The sequence below is a fragment of the Diceros bicornis genome, chromosome 8, assembly GCF_020826845.1.
Source record: "Diceros bicornis minor isolate mBicDic1 chromosome 8, mDicBic1.mat.cur, whole genome shotgun sequence".
In the NCBI taxonomy this organism is placed as follows: Eukaryota; Metazoa; Chordata; class Mammalia; order Perissodactyla; family Rhinocerotidae; genus Diceros; species Diceros bicornis.
This window is the reverse complement of record NC_080747.1, coordinates 82,112,617-82,123,591: the sequence shown is the minus strand read 5'-3', so window position 1 is coordinate 82,123,591 and position 10,975 is coordinate 82,112,617.

The following is a 10,975-nucleotide window of genomic DNA, read 5'->3' as shown; positions in this document are numbered from 1 at the left end:
TATTAGGGTAATGCTGGCTTCAAAAAATGAGTTTGGAAGTGTTCCCTCCTCTTCTATTTTTTGGAAGAGTTTGAGAAGGATTAGTATTAAATCTTCTTTGGATGTTTGGTAGAATTCACCAGAGAAGCCATCTGGTCCTGGACTTTTGTTTGTAGGAAGGTTTTTAATTACTAATTCAATCTCCTTACTAGTAATTGGTCTGTTCAGATTTTCTAATTCTTCCTGATTCAGTGTTGGAAGGTTGTGTGTTCTTAGGAATTTATCCATTTCTTCTATATTGTTGAATTTTTTGGCATATAATTGTTTGTAGTAGTCTCTTATGATCCTTTGTATTTCTGTGGTATCAGTTGTAATGTCTCCTGTTTCACTTCTGATTTTATGTTTTTGAGTCCCCTCTTTTTTTCTTGGTGAGTCTAGGTAAAGGTTTGTCAATTTTGTTTACCTTTTTAAAGAACCAGCTGTTGGTTTCATTGATCTTTTCTATTTTCTTTTTAGTCTCTATTTCATTTTGAACATGAATTCAAGCTTTAGAAAATTAGAAGTGAAAGAAAAGCTGGAGTGAAGTAAATTCCATCATTAATGGAAGGAAATACTAAGGCATTTGGTTTTATCTTTCCAAAATCTTCAAACTATAATGAATAACAGAAAAGATTTAGAGCTGTCAATGACCATTTGTTTTACATTTGCTACTTTCCCCTCCTTGGGGAAGACAGAACATTCACACACAGAACAATGAAGAATATACTGGTTGACTTTTGAGCATGAGAGAGATCTGAGGCTCTCTGAGCTATTTGTTCTTCATCTCTCCAATGGTTCTGAGGAAAAAGAAGGGAGTGAAGCAGAAGGGGGAGAGGACAGCATTTGTTTCCAAAACTAATACCTAAAGGAGAAATAGTCAATGTTTAATCTGAACTTTGCATTCTCTGATTATGTTGATCGGTACCTAGAGCAAATATTTACACCTAAATTTAAAGGATAAAGAGGAGTTTGATAGAGGAAATTTGGGGGAGGGCTTCCCAGACAAAGGGCTCAGCATGAAAGAGCAGAATGCATTTAGGGAATTATAAGCATTTAGTATTACTGACCTGCAAACTTCACAACGGGAAACGTCTGGGTCCAAAAACAATGATTTCTGAATTCCTCACGAGAAATTTAGTTTTTAACCTCTGGGCAATGGGAGCTCTATTAAAATTTTCTGAGCAGATGGGTGATATGATCAGATTAACTCATTAGAAACTCATTCCTGCAGCCCTGGGGAGGGGGCATGAGAGGTGAGGAGAGGAACAGAGTGAGGAGGCTTTAGCTATGTACGGGCAAGAGAGAATGGAGCCTGTTTCAGAACAGTGCCAAAGGGGAAGGAGCACATATAAATGAGATAGTCTTAGGAAGTACAGGTGACTTGGTACCAAGATTGAGGAGTAGGGTGCAAGGTAGAGAGAAACAGAATTGGAGCTGATTCCAGAGTGTCTGTCCTGACAACTAAGTGTGGACAGCAGGCCCCTTCACCAACTTGGGATCTAAGAACAGATCAGGCATTTGTGATGAAGATGGTTAAGTTTGGCATTGGATTTGACAAATTTCAAGTGCTTCTAAGATTCTCAAATGGCGTTGTCTATACAAAGTCTGCAGCTGAGAATTCAGTTCTGAGCTAAATATACAGATTTGGAGTTGATTCCCATTTTAATAATTCCCCGCAGTGTAAGTCCTCCTTTCCTAGCATTGAATTTTCGCACTGTACCCTCCCAAAAAAATTACAAGATGCAGAAGTGTGATTTAAGCTCTGCCAATCAAATACACTTATGAAAGACCAAGCTCGAGAACTGCATTTTGTCAAAAGAGGCAGGCTATGGAATATCCATTCTGTCAATGCAGATCACAGCAAGGGCAGAAAGGCTCTGGAGTTGGAGTCAGGAGCTGTCCTGGCAGCTCCCGATCAATATAAGGGCATAGCTTCCTTGGAAAGCCAGGTTCTGACATTATTTGGGGGAGCTCAGCCTAGAGCCTGCTGGCTCAACCATCTCAGTGATTCTGCAAGCTACGTACCTCCTTCAAGAAATCCCTTCTGTGTAAACTAGCTTCAGTGGATTCTGTTGTCTGTATCAATGAACACTTTGACAAGTATGGATGTTAGTGAATCTCTGGGAATAGATAATATTGCCCAGGGAGAGGGTATAGGACATTAGGAGAATAAATCATAAGGAGAAACTGAAGGAGCATTTCAGTCAGGGAGAAAGAATCAGCTAAGTGCCACAGGCAGAAGTGTTTGCACAAATATCTGTGGAACCATGAGTAAATCAGTTGATTGAGAACTAGGAGATATGATTGAACAGGAAGAGAGATGACAGACTGTGAAGAGACGCTCAGTGTTAGGCTTTGGCTCCTTTCCTACAGAAATGAGCCATTGAAGGTTTAGCAAATGCTCCAATCTGGAAAATTAATATAACAGTAGTAGGTAGAAGAGATTGAGGCTGGATAAGGAGACCAACTAGGAAAGAACTCCAGTGGGACATGAGTGAGATAGATGAAGGAGTGATCCCAAGAGATGGATGTGAAAAACACCATACAGGAAGGATCTTGAGATTGGTGTCTGTGGTGAGAGAAAAGCCAAAGATGAACATAAGTCTAGAGATCAGGGGAGAGGTGAAGAAGTATAATCCTATTGATATATAGAGAGAATCAAAAAAGCAGGGGTTATTAAAAAAAGAAATGGGCCATGTATTAGAAAAATGAATTTTTGAGGTGACAGGAGGCATTCAAAAGATGTCCAGTAAGTAGACTTGAGACTTGAGGTCCAAGATGGCACGAGAGATCAGGTAGTTTTTCCAAGCAGAGGTAACAGTAAAAAGCACGAAAATAAAAATGAGAGTAGAGGACTGCTGTTGGGATGTATTCCCATCTTTGGGCTGAAAGAAGGAAGTTCTGTGAAGAGGAGAGAGAAGGAGCAGCCAGAGGAGATAGGAAGACAATGAGGAGACACTGGGTTATGAAGAACTGAGGAAGGAGCTCCCTTTACCTCTGGAAGTAGCAGTTCTAGTAAGGAGGAGAACGGGGAAGCAAACGGCATAAACAAAGAGGTTCAAGAGTTGAGCTGTAAGAAAAAGTAGGCAAGTGGGGAACACTTTAAAAAGTTGGACAAATAGACTAAAATAGCAGTAGCAATAGGGCTGAGCGGAAATTCTTTTTAGGGGTAAATGAACATGTCAGTGGACAATAGAGAAGAAATGATGGTTGAAAATTTTTTTAGAGAGGAATAATAGATTAAATTGCCACAGAAGACACAGGAGATGTATACAGCATACAAGAGGGGTAGAAACCAAATCTCTATGTGAACATAGAGATTTCTGAGATAATGAAGAAAATCTCTTATAAGGGAGTAATCTTCCCCATCATTTATGCATATGGGGAAATGCTTTCCAAATTCCAAACAAACAATCTAGAAGGGAACTTCCAAAGTATGACATGTGGACTGGACAATACCTGTAGCAGCTGTCTTATTAAATTTATCCTGCGCCCTCATGGGGTCACTGAATCTTAACAACTGTAGGTTGAAATTTTGGACCGTGAGATATTAACACATCTAAATTAACAAATAATAACTAAGATGGTTGATTATCATAGTAGTTACCAACCTATTCCACCTGCAACCATATGTTGCAATTTATATATAAAACAATACTATATCCTAGGATAAGAGCACAAGATTTGGATTCTTCAGGTGTCAGTGAGGAACACTTTCTGCTGCCCCAGGCACAGCACCTTCATTGTCAGCCTTGTTAAGGATGATACACATTTCAAACATGAGTCCAGGATGGTAGATGAATAGACACCCAGGTGGACAGGGGGATGCTGGGAGTCTGGATGCAGATTTTGGATGTGGGAGAAAAGGCTTACCTATCCACTTGCAAAACCCAGTTATAACACTTCAATGCAACCCACCGACTACCCAGCCCACAGACGGCCTCAACAAGACTGTAAGTGAAGACGCGCAATTTTCATTTGTCAACTGAGCATCAATCCTTACAAATTCCTGAATACTACAAATTTTTTTAAAAAAAGGAGTGAGATGTTTCACGTAGAACAGACCAACTCCCAAGGAACGACTCTTTTCAACTCTTATATGTGTATGCATAAAATCAGTGACGGTCCAGGGTTTAAAGGCACACAGCTTAAACAAACAATGCGCTCTGAGCAACACTGTGCCACGCTGGCCCTATGATCTTAGTGACGTTCATTCCTTGAGGTCCATCAGTAAATACGTAAATTCAAAAGAACTGTAGACAGCCTTCTTTCTCCCACACTGTTAGCATTTAAACCAAATCCATCAGGTAATGACCATGATTCAAAGACAAATAATGAAAACAATAACCACTCAAATTACCAGAGTGCAGTGGAGTCAGATTATGTATGTTTACCTCACCCTAAAAACCAAACAGCTAACTTGTTCCCAACCTCACGACACCCTACACTATTTCTTATCCGAGGAATGTTACAAGCCTTTCAAGACCATTGGCAACGGGTGCCATCCATCCAGTTTCCATAAAGAAAGATTCAGGCAGTGCTTTTTTGCCAGGATTATGGGGCCTCAGGGTCCAGTGGTCAGTTCTCACCACCGTGGTAGATCTTCCTTACGACTGCTGCCCTGAGCCTGCTGCGGAAGAGCTGCATCGACTCTCTCCCAAGTATGAAAAGCGACCATATGAAAAATCAGATGTATTTTTTAAGAGGAAATTTTTAAAAAGAAATAAAATTTGTAGATTCAATGAACTATTATCATGTTCATTTTATCTTTAGAAGGTGATATATTTATTCCAGTCATGTTACCATTGCCCAAAATATGTTAGGAATTCTTTTTAAGCATTGTGATAAGAGTGTGTGACATCTGCTTTTCAAAGTCCTCAGTAATAGCGTAAACAAATAAGAGTATGGACTCTACAGTAAAAAAAACACCAAAAAAAGTATGAATTTCAACAAGTAGTTTGGATCCCAGCAACTATCTAGTGTGAATCCTAGCAACCAACTAGTACAAATTAGCTAACCTCAGTTTTCTCATGTGTAAAATGTGGGTAATAAAAGCACCAATCTACAACGTTGTTGTGATGGTTAAATGAGACAGTTCATGTAAAACACACAGTCTCACTCCAGAAGTTCTTTGTCCCATGACAAATCATATCCGTTGCTAAACCAGTACATATTCTCAAACCACTTCTACTTCGCTGCCTTTCCGCAGGGCTTAGGAAAGCTATATACTTGCTTTCCCAGCCTTTCTCGCATCTCGGAGTGGCCGTTATCACATACTCCCTGCCAATAGAGAGGTAACAAAATTCTGATGGAGCCTTCTGGGATGAAGCTGCCCATTTTTTGATGAAGGAAACATGTGAGATTAGTGCTCTCCCTTTTTTCCCCCGCCCCCCGTTTTTCTCCTTCCCCCTTTTGCCTGCCTAAACATAGTCGTAAAACCTGCAGCTGGGGCAGGCATCTGGGAACCAATGATGATAATCGTGGGAAAGGCTACAGTAATTTCAGAAACACTGGCCTCGATGTCATCACGCTGCTGAACACGTGCAGGACAATGGCTGCCTCCCAATTCTGATCTGAGAAGAAAATAACCCCTAGGTGTTTAGTCCACTCTGAGTCAGGTTTCAGTTACTTGCCCTTGGATCCATTTCTAACTAACACACTTCTTAGGGCTGCTTTAGACTTCCTAATGCTCACACTAAACCTTGAACTTGAGCCCCACTGCCCGGCCGACTCCTCCTCCCTCGCGTCAGCCTGCCAGACGCGAGCGCCATCAAACGCCCGCCGCCAGGACCCTGCTCATAGTAAGCTACTGGCAAATAATCGCTGTCCTTGGATGAGAGGAACAGTGAAGAAACAAACCGAGCTACTGAAATATTTCTGTAAGAGACACCAAAGCTCCTGTCCTGGGACAACCGCTGCCCAGCAACGAGAACGTGGACATCACAAGACAAGGCAGCCAGAGACTTCTCGTCCTCTGACCGCTAAGCAGGTGGTTCCACAGCTTTTACGTCCGGTGTTCACTCGCTGCTTTACGTACAACCTTTACTATCACGTATATTATGTTAAATTCTGTTTAACGTTTACTTAAATCTCTTACTACTAGATAATTTTTCAAGGGCTGTGTCTTATGGTGCCAAGACCTTGTTTTGTATACATCTAATTCCCCCAGTACCTAACACTCTGCAATACACATAGTAGGGGAGCAGTAAATGTTGATTTGCTACTTAACCTTTTGCCAATTTAGACATTTGCAATCAGCAATAAATTTGAATGAGCCTTGTTGCCTGCCCAGGATCCATATTTCCATTCAATTCTGTGGTTCTCCACATATCATTAAAGATATAATAATTCTTGTGAAATATCCAAAAATTTTTATTTCCTCTAAAGAAGTTCCCAAAAGGAATTACATTTCTTTCTAGTTTGGTAAGTGAAGAAAAAGTGATTTCACTTTTTGTTATGGACTAGTCCACCATCTGGACAATTGGGAAACTGGGAAACAGGAAAAAATGACTCATGAAACAGAGAGTGTTCTAGCTAGTGCCAAAATTAAACATTAAGTGGGAAGTAAGTCATTAAGAGTCTGAAAGAAGTCACTTAATATATTCAGTCATTTCCCTGCATTTGGGGAGGAGGAAATTTATATAATAGACTTCAAAATTTGAGGATTTAGAGCACTTTTATAATCCTTAGCTGTCGTGACTATATGGTGTGCATTGCTTGCAGGAGTAGAAATCTCTGCAACTCTCTGGGAGAGCAGATGTCTTGCAGCTTGCCCCACGGGCTGGGAAGGAGGAAGGGAGGGAAAAGCCACAACACTCCCCACTGGGACAAAAACTCATGATTCTGACAATTCTAGATATACTGGGAGATGGGAGAGACAGTTGTTGTAGGGCCAACTATTAGTAATTTTAGGGAAGAGGGACTTCTGGCCCCAACCTCTAATGGAGTCTTTAGGATCTCTTTGTTACATTTTTGCAACTATAAAAATTGTTGGTTAAATACTCTACTTAAAACTCGGTTATATAAATATCAAAAGTAGAAATAAATTTTAACATTTAGCCAGTATATACGACTTTCTAAATTATGTTAGACCTTGTTTCTATACTTATCTCATAATCTTTTCTATTTTAAATTAAATTTTCCATTTTTTAAAATTTTTATCAAATAGTATTCTATTGTCAGTTTCTTCTACGCCTTCCCACAAGTCAAAATCTGCAGATTCCCTAACAATAAAACCCACCAGATGATTCCATAGCAAATCCCGCAGTGAACAAATGCCATCCATGTGTTCAGAGCTTCCCAACAGCGTGTTAGTGTCCCACTCTTCAACTGAAGCAGAAACCAAGAACCACCAGACACCTGAGGTGACTCTAGCTTTCTAATAGAAGAGAGAACAAAAAAGAAGTTGGAAGAAATAATCCATGAAAAGAAAAACTTTCAAAATCTTCAAAAAAGTTGTTATTACTATCCTAAAAGAGACAAGAAGGTATTGTATGCATGAAATAAGGACAGGTTGCAATAAAAAAAGAGCTCCTGAGAGTTAAAAATTATCATAGCAGAAATAGAAATCCAACAGAAACATAAAAGATCTCAAGAAATTTATCCCCCCAGTGTCCCTTTTCTCAGGAAGTCACCTGATGAAGTTCCCCCAAAGTGATGCTATTCAAGAGAAATACATAGGACCTAGGAAGCTGATGCTTTCACCCTGGAGAGCGTTAGGGATTCCCCGTTAGGGATTCCCCAGGGCCGGGTGTGGAAGCTCCAGGATGCCAAGTGCACCCGGATGCAGAGCACCCCCAGCCCACACTGGAGTAAGCCAAAGACTCCAGTAGGAAATGTGTCTGGGAATAAATTTCCAGCACTGCGTCAGTTCTTGCTTGAAAACATGCTTGTCTCCAGCAACTTAGATGGAAATAAAGTTGACATGTTCCGGAAAACTGTACTACAAAACCCAAAAAGTGGCTTTAATGATGACAAAGACATTGACGAAGAACATGCAGCTCTAAAATGAGGATAATAGTGAAGATACCACATAGCTAGTGTGAGGATTCAATGAGTTGAAAAAGCATTTAGAATGGTACCCAGAACATAGTGAGAGGGACAAAGATATTAGCTATTAGTATTGTTGTTATTATTAGGCAGCTTATTAAACTCTGGAGTTAGGCCTCCTGGAATACTGGATCTGCCACTAACTAGGTGTTTTACTTTGGGAAATTTACATAAACTCCTTAAAAGTCTCAGTGTCCTCATCTGCAATATGTGCATGACAATGATACCTACCTCATATGTTAATTTTAAGGATTGAATTAGACGAGACAATGTATGCAAAGTACCTAGCAAATTAAGCACTCCATGAATATTAGCTATTGATGGTAAAAATTCGTCTTTTTCGTGGACAACAACAACATTTTTAAATTTTGAGGAGAAAACTCTCCATCAAATAATTATTTTTAGTTTTAAGATACTTTTATATTGTTGCAACCACGGCATATGTATTACTTTGTATTATTTTAAAGTATTATGAGCATTTATTTGGTCTATTTACATCATCTCTGTAATTATGTTTTGCATCTGCCAAGCACATCATCAAAATGATTTAAAATAAGTCAACAAAACTTTTGTGGGACATTCTGATTGCTTGTAGTTTGGCTCTCACAGAGAAGATTGGAGTGTACGGAGTGTACATCTTTGTGGTTTTGGATTTTGGCTTCTCTTAGATTATTTCCCAAGACCCTCAAGAGGGTCAAGGTTCTTTGTCCATGCTATTGATTGCATCTACACCTCTCAATTCCAACTCGTCTTTCTAGATAAGTCTTAATAAAATATCCTGTGGACGTTCCAGATGTCGTCCACAGGTTACCCTGTCAATCTCTAAAGGGTCACAGGGATTCCATTTTCAAGGCTTCCTGGACTCTCTAAGTACAAGTCACTCCTTCAATTTTGTCAACAAATATCTGGGCACTCACTATGTGCCAGGCATTGAGTTAGGTGCTGAGAATGCCCAAATAAAAAGACAGAGTAGAGTCTTCCTCCATTGAATTCCACTTTGGAACCCTACTGGCACTGACCACTTCCTACGCCATATGAGGGTTTCTCTGTCTTGAGGACCTGACACAGGCTGACCCCACTGCTAATTTGCAAGGCTTTAAAGAGCAGGCACTGGATTGTATTCATTACAGGATTCCTCATGGTTAGCATATGCCTGCCCTAAGGTAAATGAGCACAAGAATTCAACAACTACTTATTAAACACCAGTTGCATACATAGTACAAAAGGCAGTTGAGAACATAAATGAAATTTAAGAAGGCCTCTGACCAGAAATTTCCAGTAGGATTTGAGAGATTGATCTCTACACCAAATATAGAGAGCAACAGAAGAGAATGGGTCCCAAATGCTAGTGCTGAGAGAATGACTGAGAGATGGAGCTATGTACCCCCTGGGGGGGCACTTTGACCTGGGTCTCAAGGTTTAGGGAGGATTTGAATGGACCAAGTGGACAGAAAAGAGGAGAAGGAACATGATGAGCGAGGGCTGAATGAGGAGTGGATTTCTGTTTGGGGGACAATGTAGACACAGCTTTTCAAGAACATACGCCCTGTCTTGGAGAATACAGAGGGGTAAGGTGGATGAGAAAGTTGGAGTCAGATTATGAAGGGCCTTGCATACCAGACACAAGACGTGGAACTTTCGTCTTTCCTTCAGACCTTTCCAAACTGGAAACAACTTGAAATCACGGGACCTCCCTTGCCTTTCTGGTAGGTGACTGTTTCTCAGGCCCCAGTCCTTTCTCGACAACTACGGAATGAAAGCTTACTACCACAGCCGTGAACTAGTCATGAAATTTTTCCCTTGGTAATTCTAGATAAATATGTCCTTTATGTTAATTTATCCACATTGACAGACTACATCTAATTAAATAGCTGATGTACAATGGGTTTTATGAGGCCTCCAAATGTGGATAAAAGAAAAATCAAACTGCTATTCTCTGGAAACCATACACTTACTAGTTACGCTGACAAAGGACAATAGAAATGCCCTGGTGAGGATTTTTCTCTGTTCTTCAAGATTATCTAGGTCTACCTCATATGCCTGCTCCTCTACGAAGCTTCCTCTTGCGTCCTTCATTCAGAATGGCGCCTCCTTCTCTGCTCCCAAAGCACTGATTTATACCCAGGATCTGGTGCTTCCCAGGCAGGTTGGCACACACAAGACTTGGTGTCTGTGTTTCTTTTTCCGCCATAGACTGAGCTTGCTTTTATGGAGAATCATGATAGCTTATATGTGGTGAGGGTTCTCCTATCCGTCAGGCTCCCTGATCAGTGCTTTAAAAGGACTATCTCGTTTGTTCATAGGTGGTGCTAGTATTTGTCCTCAATTTACAGATGAGGCAACGAAGGCCAAGAACAGTTAAATAACGAATCCAAGTTCACACAGCTGGTAAGGATAGAGTCTGCCTGAATCCAAGGCCATGCCATAACCACTGCCCCATCCTGCCTCTTGGCATGGGTAGAGGCCATCTCTTATCCATCGCTGCCACCCTGCTCTACCCAGCTGAGCCCCTGGAACAGAGAGGTGCTCAGTCAGCGCTGATGGGTATTGCTCGGAGCAGCAATGCCAGGGACAGTGGGGACCTTTGCTGTGACTGAGCACTGTCTGACTTCTCTGCCACGAGGAGGAGAGTGCTGGAGCATACGTCAGTCTCTCTATGGAAACGTTTCGACTGCTGGTAGCTCTACGATAATAAAACAGGGATTGATATGAATCAATATCAGTTTAACTCAACACCAAAGTTCAAGACTAAAAATAGCTAAGCAATTGTAATCCCTAAAAATGACTGTCATTACACTGCCCTGGGTAGAGATTCAAACCCAGTTCTCCATATAGAAGAGGAAGAGGAGGAAGAAAAAGGGGAAGAAGAAGAACAACAAGTTTTACTCTGTAGTTTTGACTCCTGCAT